Raw genomic sequence first — 11,034 nt, 5'->3', positions numbered from 1 at the left:
CCCTTGGTCCCGTGACTGGGACAGTTCCTCGGCAGAGCTCCGGCCATGCGGCTGGAGAAATAAACATCTCTGAAGCAGCTATCAAGAATCTGTCTGTCCTATATATTTCCTTTCCACGGGACTCCTGGTTTGATATATGCGTGTTGCAGGATCCCCACTGCAACATGTGTTTAACACTAATTTCTAGTTAAGGGAGAAGAACACATTTATCAACAGCAATATTAAAACGTATCTGTATTCGCCTGCAGACACAGATCCAGCATTTCCCTGTTCCTATAAAATGATTCTAACATCACTTAGAATAGTCCCTGGCAGTTGCTTGCATTGGTGCTGGAAAAAATTCAAGCGAAGAATCTAGTATAATAATCATCCCAGCAAGGCAAATCATGTCCTAAATGCCACTGATACCACTGACTAGAACTGCATTGACTCTAACAAGAAATCTGGACACCCAGCTCTGCTAAGGACACCTTGTGATTGATGTCTAAATCAGCGTATGATGAATCCCACTTTACATTTCCATTGGGAAAAAAACTCTTTAATGGAGATTGAAGGGGAAGTTTAGAATTGCAGCATCTCTGAGGTCAAACGTGCTTTGTGCTCCAAAGAGACTGAAGTGCATGTGCAGTGGGATAAGCGTGTTTTTCTACAAGCAGTGTGTAGAGAGGCTGATGTAGTAACAACCCTGAGCTTCAGGACAGCGCACTGTGGCCAGTGAGCTCAGCCATCATGTAGGTGTTGATAATTTGAGTCCTACCCTACCCTTAGGTTTCCATGACTGAAGGTTGCACTCCCTCTGGCATTGCCTTTTGAAGTTTTTCTAGAGAACCAAGTTATTTAATTCAATATTACTATTTCACTTAGCTGTTATGTTCACATGAATATCCAGTTTTAATTTACAATATAATAGAATCATAGAATATGCTGAGTTGGAAGGGAGCCATCCAGATCATCGAGTCCAACTCCTGGCCCTGCACAGGACATCCCCAAGACTCACACCATGTGCCTGAGAGCGTTGTCCAAATGCTCCCTGAGCTCTGTCAGGCTTGGTGCTGTGACAACTTCCCTGAGGAGCCTGTTCCAGTGCCCAACCACCGTCTGGGTGAAGAACCTTTTCCTGATATTCAACCTAAGCCTCCCCTGACTCAGCTGCATGCAGTTTCCTCAAGTGCTGTCACTGGTCATGAGGGTGAAGAGATCTGTACCTGCCCCTCCGCTTCCCCTCCTGAGGAAGTTGTAAACTGTGATGAGGTCTCTCCTCAGTCTCCTCCAGGCTGAACAGACCAAGTGACCTCAGCTGCTCCTCGTACAGCATCTCCTCAAGGCTGTTCTTCATCTTTGTTGCCCTTCTTTGAATGCTCTTTAATGGTTAAATATCTTTTTTATATTGTGTCACCCAAAACTGTACCCATGACTTGAGGTGAGACCACCTCAGTGCAGAGCAGAGAGGGACAATCCCCTCTCTTGCCCAGCTGGCGATGCTGTGCCTGATGCCTCCCAGGTCAGGGTTGACCCTCCTGGCTGCCAGGACACTGCTGACTCATGTTCAACTTTCCACTGACCAGGACCCCCAGGTCCCTTTGCACAGCTCTGCTCCAGCCCCTCATACCCCAGGCTATACATACAGCCAGGGCTGTCCCATCCCAGGTGCTGAATCCAACACTTGCCCTTGTTAAACTAAATATGACCAAATGGTTTCAATTAAAGAAAACGAATAGTAGGAAGCAGTACTATGGTAATAGAGTGATTTTCAACTCCCGTCCATGGACTGCTGGAGATCTGTGAAATACTTCAAAGATGTTGCTGAATGGTATTTAAATAGAAAAACATACCTTCCGACAGTAAATGCACAGTGCTTTACCACTGGCAAATTCTTAGGCATCTGAAAAAGAAGGAAAACTCCTGAGATAATACAAATGTGATGTATTATTCCGGCCTATGAAGTTTTTGAACAGAAAGTCAATGTAATTAAAAAAAAAAAACAACAAAAAAAACCTACTTCCCCTCCCCCCCAAAAAAGCCAACCCCACCAAAAAACCCCAACAAGTAGCTACAGCACAGAACATCACCATGTTCAAAGATACTGCTGTGGGCACCCAAAATAGCCCTATTCAAGGGACTGGCATAGGGCTCACTACTTAATGCACTGCCAGAATAATTGAGTCAATTTTGTTAATTAGGATTAACTTGAAAAATGAAAAACAAATATCAACTTTCTACTTTATGAAGCTCACCAAATCACTGGGGGCAAGAGGCCATAAAAAATTACACCACTGAAAATTCTGAATTCTTGAAAAGGAGGCCACAAAAAGGATGTCAGTGTGAAGAATTTTATAAACATTGCCCAAGCTACTCAGAAAAACCACAAAACAGAAGACTTTCATCACAAAATACTTTAGAACATTCAAGCAGTGCACAGTGTCCATTAATCATTTTTAAATTATACTCTAAATCAAAAGACAGCTGGAACCAACCAAAACCCTTTAATTCCCCAGTCCTGTTTAAGTTAAAACCTTGGTGATACTGAGATATGTCATATCCCCCAGAGCACCTCTGCACCATATCAGGGCTATGAGCAGAACCAGAGTTGCTAAATAGAAATTATCTGATTAGGGTTCAAAGATATAATCCCTTCCAAATACTTTAAAGACTGACTTTACCTTAAGGGCTAAACCAACTTGAGTTTCCTTTGTGTATGCTGCAGGCTAAGACCATGCACCAGAGACGGGCTAGCCTGCAATGACTTGTTACCACTTGGTAAATGGGTCATGTCTGAATTCTGTGTTTTTCTTCCCTGCCCTCTCAGCAAGTCCAAGTATTTCTAAGCATAATGAATACTTTAATTTCATTATCACAAAGTGCAGAGGAATAGGGAAGAATCACTCAGGATACACATAGCAGTCTCTATTTGCACTGAGACACAACAACACCCCAAATACAAACTTGCACAAATAACTAGTTATTTAATTAACTACATTAATTATGTTAAAAAAAAAATTGTTTCCAGTAAAATAATCTCCAAAACTCAGTGGCAAAAGATTCTCCTAACACAAACTTAAAATTGCCTTGCAGTTTACGGAAGTTTCAAGTTCAGAAAATCTCAGTATTTTGAAAGAGGTGAGGTATTCAGGCTTAAGCTTTCATACACAGGGAAACACAGGCATGTGGCACATCTCTACATGAATACACTGGTGACCTTTTTCAGTGTGCCACCAAAGGGAACATACCTACGCTGCCTCAGCAGGCCAGTGCACTGCTTACAAATGAAGTAAGAATCTAACATATATTCTGTGTAAAGTCAGGCTTGTATTTGGGAGGAATATAGTAAATTTAAGACCGTACTTAATCCTTAGGTTCAAGTAAAAAGCTAATTTTTCATAATTCTATGCCTGGCATGGCCTCTGCTCCTTTTGAAATCCCTTTCTTACGCACAGGACACCTTTTGATAGGAGCCTCTCATTTACAGACCACTCTCATATCCCTCTGGGAGAGTGAAAATCCTAATGACAAGAGGTCCCTCTGTGTATCTGTGAAGGTATCTGTCTGTGGTGGGTTAACCCTGGCAAACAGCCAAACAACGACTCAGCTCTCATCCCCCAGAAGCATGGCAAGAAGACCTGTGAATAACATTTCCAAACCCATGGAACAGACAAGATGTCTTCAGTACTCATTCTTTTCTTTCCTTGTTCCCCCCCCCTCCAAAAAAGGGGTCCAGAAGAAGATGAAACAGGGACCCTCATGTCTCACCAGCAGATGCAGTCTTGCCAGGTGCATGCCTGTGTAACAGTATAGAACCTGTAACTGCAGTTATGTTCAGCAGCACTGTCTGCCATGTGCAGGCAATTCCAAATTCCAACTCCAGCCTTGTGTATAAGCTTTGTGTAATTCAGGAGTCTCAGCTATTTGTGCCCTGCTGACCACAGCAATTTAAGACTCAAGGAAATGAAATATCCCTGGGCGTAGCCACCCATGTTAAGGAAGGTTCTCCCTGATAAATGAGGCAGCACTCCATTCCAAATTTGTTCAGATATCACTGATCACCACCTGCAACTCACTGGAGTCAGTACCTTTGCGTACTTATTTCTACAGCATCTACAACATTCTGTTTCACTGATAAATAATCATCTTCTGAAGTGTTAGGTATTCATCCCATGTTTACTACTTTTCACAGCGGAGCTCAATGGGAAAATTTAAGATCAGGCTACATAAATGCATGGGCATTTTGTGCAGATGGATTTTTAATTGCTGTTATTTCTCATGAGGCTAGTTGTGATTTTAGAAGTTATTGATACCAACGCTGAGGTCTGTTCCACATTTTTTTTCTAATTTTCTTCAAGAGAATCAAAGTGAAATTGTTGGGGTTTTTTTTCTATTTGAAGTAGGAAATGGAAAATAGTAAGGTGCAGGAATGATAGAAAAATTGTAAAAGTGGGAGCTGCAACAGCATAGAAATCCCCAGGGACAAACATCAAATGCAATACAAAACTATGGGACCAGACTATAAACTTGGGATATTCAATTTCTTTTCTGTAAGAATGGAGGTTTCAGAGGCCATGGAAGGTTTCAGCCATGCTGTTACACAGGCAACCTTTTAGCATTTACTGGACTAAAAGTACAAGCATTATATTAAAAAAAAATTTTTCTTTTGATGTCAATTTGTTTAGCCTTCTCTTCATAATCAATTAATTAATCATTCAGTCAATTATTTAATTGAACTTTCTGATTCTTGATGACACACAAGCCATCTCATGATGAATATAACAACGTTCTCTAAGGAGAAGAAGAACTGAGGAAATGGAAATAAGCATACCAAAAATCCAAAATGCTTTATGCCTTCCGAGCTTCCTGTCATCTCCAAGGTAAGACCATGTAGGTGCTTAAGAGAACTAAAATGGACTTATATTTACTTTCTATCAGAAATAGGAAAAGGGGAAGAGGGACATTTTGCTCAAAATGAAGCAACAGGCACAATAGGAGATGAAGTGTAAAGACTCACTCTGTTCTTCCCCTCTACCTACCTCGCACATCACGTATAAGATAGTCAGGCTTTGGCAAAGGTACCTTCCTCTCTCCTGTGTTCTTCACAATTCACATACTGAAGTTACAATTCCCGTCCTGGGTATTCCATTAAGACAGCCTATTTTTCTACATTATGGCACTTTCACATCCTTCAAGGGCTTCTACAGGCCCTGTGACTACAGAGGGAGCTGTACTGCAGCATGTCACACCTGGTGCAGAATGGCTAACTGGTGCAGATCTTGAGGAATAGTGCAGGGAGGGAAGGCTGCTCCAAAACAATGTCCTTGTGTGTCCTTGCAGAAGCATGAAACCAGTTGTTTAACATGTACATCTTAGAGCTGCACCAACCAAAAATGCTGCATAAACTAAATGATGTGCATCAGAGATGTGTATCTATTCAGAAAATTTAGTTAAATTGGATAAGTTCTGATTCTATTCATCATTCATGAGAATTTAGCTCAAGGTCAAAAAAGAGAGCAAAGCTGGTTTAACATTTGAGAAACTGTTAAGAATCCCACTGATTATTTTCATTCCTATAATTTCTTTCAGCTCTAGTAACAAAGGTAAAGTTGCCTGCAAAAACTTTGTTCTCCAGAGCATTCTCAAAATATGTGATACTATAAGCAGTCACTTAAAACCTGCATTGATATTCTATTTTATTTCTGACCATTGTGAAACTAAATATGCTGATCTCTACATTAAATGTGTGCTTCCTATGATACACAGTTTAAAAGGTAGTTAATGTGGGACACACGGTGATGGGTCATTATAGTATTTAAGCCAGAAATAATTTTCTAACTAAAGAGTATGGTAATGGTAGAGCCAGAAAATCAGAAAGCTTTGTCATTCACAAAATTCTCATCTGCTGAGATCATACCAACCCACAAAGGAAAAACAGAACTTGCCACAGCCATGGTTATTGTACGTCCAGATACTGCATTCCCATAAAAGATCAGAAAAATAGGCACTGTAAAAGAAGAATGTACATGATGAAGACTAAAATTCAAAAGCTCAATACCAGCCCCAAGGCAATGAAAGGAAGGGCCAGCAATGAATAATATACATTCTGACAAATATAATTTAGTAGTAAATGCTTCTGAATCTTCTTCTATGACCTATACATACCTCAGAAAAATTAATAAAAAAACCACCTAGGAAAATATTTTCAGATACACTCCAACAATGTTTTATGGCCTGTGTTTATTATAGGTTTTTTTGAAATGTTGAAACTGAAAACCTTACCCTTTTCATTTTTTGTAAATCAGTTAATTTCTCATATTTAACCACAGTGCTATGACTTACTGCAGATAACCACTGAGCATATTTGCCCAAAGCAACACATTCAGATTACAAAAGTCTGACACAGGACAACTTTGGGAGAATCAGAAGCTATTTTCTCAACAAGCTACAAGCATTTGACAAGTGCCAGCTATTAAGGGAAGTCCCTGTTACTAGGCCTACATCAAAGCTCCTTTGATAAAGAACAGATTTCACTTCAAGTAATCCATGTCACAGCAATTTTGTTATTTAATTCTACTACTGCACTACCTAGCACTCAAAACCAGAGCTGAACTCATTTATGCCAAGAAATAGTCTGCTCTGCAGAGAGCTAATTTTCTGCTGGAGCACATTTTGTGTGCAGTGTGCCTGGTGAAGCCTGGTTTCCTGTGATGCCTGGTTCACCACTGCTCAGGCTTGGGAAGTTCAGCATGAAGCTCTCCTCCAACTTTGGATACAGAGAAAGAAGGTTTCCTTCTTCAGTGACATCTGTTTTCATAAATACTGTCTATTTACCCACAAGGTATTAATATTCTTGGTAAAGACACAGGAACTGTTTTGCCAGATCAGAACTGTACCCAAAAACCTGTATCCTGTCCAGCAGCAAACAAGGGCTTGTATTTCAGAAAAAGAAGTTCCCCGTTTCAAATTGTTTCCTGTCTTTGGACAAAGCAAGTTACATTAACAAAGGTAATGTTTAAACAACTTCCACATTCCTCCTCAGGCTCACTTCCACAATGACACTGCTGGTGGTTTGTTAGTTCGTCAATAAAATCCTCACTTTAAAAGAACAAAACCCCAAACTCAAAGGCTTTTGGTGGTGCAGCCAGATAATTGATGAAACTTCTTAACTAACAATACAGTAGCTAGTAATTTCTAAAAGCCATTTTCCTCTGAACTTTATGACAAGCTTTGCTGTGGTACAGACAGTCTCTGTAAGGGTATATGGAATGTGAAAGCTTTTGGTTCACTACGTTTTTTCATTATAGAAGACATTAGAAACAAGAGGGCAAATGATCTATTAAACACACACAGGTGCACAAAATTGCTGAATAAGCAGGTGGTAACAAAGACGAGAGTGAGGAGAAGAAGACTTGAGGACATTAAAGAGCTGCCCAGGCAGACACCCTGAGGAGGGCTAGCCTGAGCTTTGTCTTTGGTAAGAATGAGAAAATATGCTTATCATGAGTACCACAAGATACTTGAGGGGGTGTATAGGACTGTGCAAAACTTCTTATGGGATATCAGCAGGAGTCTGCAAAACTTTCTATGGGATGTTCATAGAACTGGCCAAAAACAGGGAAAGGATCAGGGAGGATCTAGGAAGACACATGGGAAAATGAGACGTAGGGGGGTGCACATGTGAGCTGGCAGCATTCAGTACATTTGTCTTACTGAACTCTTTGCCTGACCACAGCAACTAGTCCTACCTTTTTATGAAGCTTGTTCCTAGCTATTCTTTCTCATCTAAATATCCTGCCCCAGTGTATTTAATCCTGTGGATGTGTAATCTGCTATCAGATTTAAACTGGACTAGCTAGTTAGCAGGAGGAGACACACATACATGGATAGGAGGGCCAGTGTTCAGGCATGGGCATTAGATGGACCGAGGGGCCACGGTGATTTGTGAATGAGGGTGTTCTGGTGAGTCCAAGGAGTGAGGGTGTGTGAGTGATCACCTGGGCATTCCAGTCCTGTTCAGCTGGAGAGGGGGAGCAGGACTTCACTCTCTACTTACATTATGTGTTGTGGCGAGGGTGGATGGTGAGGTGCCACGACCTTCTGGAAGTGCCTCCAACAAAGGGAGTCACTCAGCAGGCCACTTCTCACGCACTCACACACACACTGGATAGCTTATAATCCACAAAGAGGCCCACGACAAGGAGCAGGGGAGGGGCTTCGTGTGGGGTTCCACAAGGCAGTTTACTGCCACACAGGCGAAGGGATCCAGGGATGAAGATAAAGGAACAACGAAGGGTCCAAGATTTAAATATGGGACCGGATAGGGGCGGAGAAAACACCAGGGACCAATGGTCGGGGAATGCAGGGGTGGAGCATAGGCGGGGTTAAGGTAGGGGAGCCAGTAAGGGAGTAGCGAGGGAGGAGCAAGGGAACAAAAGCCAAGGGGAGAACCGGGAAGGGAGAACTTTCCACAGGGAAGATCTATAGGGTAAAAAGGGGGCAGGAAGGCCAACGGGCCAACCAGGAAAACAGAACCGGTGTATATCAACGTAATTGATATAGTTAACAGAAAGCCTGTTAGGAGAGACCCTTTTCTTTCACCCTAACCTAGTAAAGCCCTAGGGCTCATCCTTCCGGGGGGCTGTTGTGGTTCCTTCATTGACAGGCTCACCGGCCTCCACAATTATGTATCATTTCTGGTAGAGTTCTGTGTGCCATGGTAGTCTGAATGGCTGGCTCTGTTAGTGTCCTGTGTGTGTGCCACGCTTGTCCAGGACACATGGGAGCATAAGAATCCTGCTGGGTCCAGAGAGGATGGATGGTGTGTGGATGGATTTCAGCAGCCAGAAGCAGCAAACCCCACGCACCAGAGATGTCTGGATTCAACACCTCTCATAAGATCCCTAGGCTTTTTTTTTTTTTTTTTTTTTTTTTTTTTATCCACTTTACAGATGGCTCATGGGAATAGTAAAATAATTGAACTTGAAAGAAATAAGGTGAATTTTAGTATATGCAAAATATTGTCAAAGTATGAAAGAAAATGCTGAGAGAACTGTACTTCTCTGCACTGCTATAGTAGGCTTATAGACATTTTTAACATTTTAAATTTAAATTTAAAAATAAATTTTAAAATAATTGCATAAAAGTGAAATGCAATTTACATAATTATACTGAAAGTAGTTTATCATCCAATTAATGTCATCTTCTGACCAATGGAGCAGGAGGAATCTGTGCTGGTTTGCCTGCTAGCCTGCCTTCTGAACATACTCCACCATACCAGCTGCATTACAACTTGTCTGTAATGATGCTATTTACCAGGGGAACTGTATCTCATCACAATGGTATTTAACACCCTACTCTGGATTTTATCTTACTTTGCACTTATTTGAAAAACTAGTTCAAACTCTCATTTACTTGCTTTTCATTTTTAGGTCTATTTTGTAATAGCAGCTGTTATCACTGGTGATTCCTCATTCTAGCTGTAAGATGTGGGAAGTGTTTTTAATATGGAATAACTGCCTGTCTTTGGGCAGTTACTTAGTTGTCATCACATACACACAAAGCAAAAACAAGCAAGCAAAAACCTACTTGACAAAAAAATAATTTGTCTAGTAAGGTTTTACTTTGGAGTTTTTCTGAATGTTTTTGTTTAACATTTTCAATAATGAAACTGTGCAGTTAGATAGGAGAACTGGGTCATCGTGGCATTATGGAAACGTGTCAGCCACAGGACTGAAGTTTAATAAAGATCTTTAGATGTAAGACTATGTCTAATAATGAATTCAACATTTCACTTAGCTCATAAGGCGGCATATATCCATGTATGTCCATGATACGAGCACGCACAACTGTCCCCTGAAGACAGTTGGAAAGAAGGATTTAATGGCAGAAAAATACTGTCAACAGCACAATTGGATCCCATGGAAAATATTCTCAATCACCTGTTCTTTGCACTCTTCATTCTAAGTGCTTTGAAGTATCTTCCCATGTAAACATTTGAATTCTAGAATAGTAATCAAATCCTTTATTTTTCAGTTTCTCTTAACACCAACTAACTTGCTTGGAAGCACTTATTTTCCATATCTATTTTCTAGCAAAAAGGCCAATATGACAGCTGGGTATTTGCTTAAACAACCTTAGAGCAGCCTGACTGATTACAGCAAACTGGCAGGTGCTTGCCGTGGTTTTGCTTGTAATACAGTTGTCTCAGGCAGAAAGATGTCTCCTGTGGAACCTGCATAGCAAGACAGATGTCTCCAATTATCATTTTGATGGTGTTAAGGTATCACATCCCCTTGCCTGCCTAAAACCAAGGGCATTAAGTTCAGTTTTTAATGCCAGATGTCTGGTGTGCTCATGTTTTGTGTTGGACAGGGAGGAGTTTGTGCAATGGCTTTTTCAATGACAGCTGTGTCCCCAGGCTGCAGTGTAATTAAATAGTCACAGGAAAAAAGTTATTAAAATGTAGAATGGGCTTTTCAACTTCGGTTTTGTGCACATTGAACTTAGATTGATATAGACAATACAGGCAAACAATATAAATGGGCACTGATTAAACGTTCCTAAGTATTCCTAAACCTTCCACGTAACCAGCATCAGGGTGAGAGGATGTAGTGTTAACCTGTGCCAGGAGAGGTTTACATTGGACATTAGGTGGAATTGCTCAACAGAAAGGGTGATTAGACATTGGAATGGACTGCCCAGGGAGGAGGTGGAATCACCGCCTCTGGAGATGCTTAAGGAAAGACTGAATATGGCACTCAGTGCCATGGTCTGGTTGACAAGTTGGTGTTGGGTCCTAAGTTGGACTCGATAACCTCTGAGGGCTTTTCCAACCGAATTGATTATGTGATTCTGTGTGCTGATGTGTGATTAAACTACTGTCTCTGCGACAGCAACTGTGATTTTATCAATACAGTGAACTAGTAAAAAAAGAAAACTCTGCATTTCTGACCTCAGCAAACGGCAGGAACCAGCACAGCACCGCAAAACAAGGGGCAGTGAACCAGCCCTGAGGCTGCCCGTATGCCGGGATGGACGGGCAGGTGGGACCCT

Source organism: Corvus brachyrhynchos, unplaced genomic scaffold, assembly GCF_000691975.1.
Source record: "Corvus brachyrhynchos isolate BGI_N302 unplaced genomic scaffold, ASM69197v1 scaffold28, whole genome shotgun sequence".
NCBI lineage: Eukaryota > Metazoa > Chordata > Aves > Passeriformes > Corvidae > Corvus > Corvus brachyrhynchos.
This window is presented reverse-complemented; position numbering follows the sequence as displayed.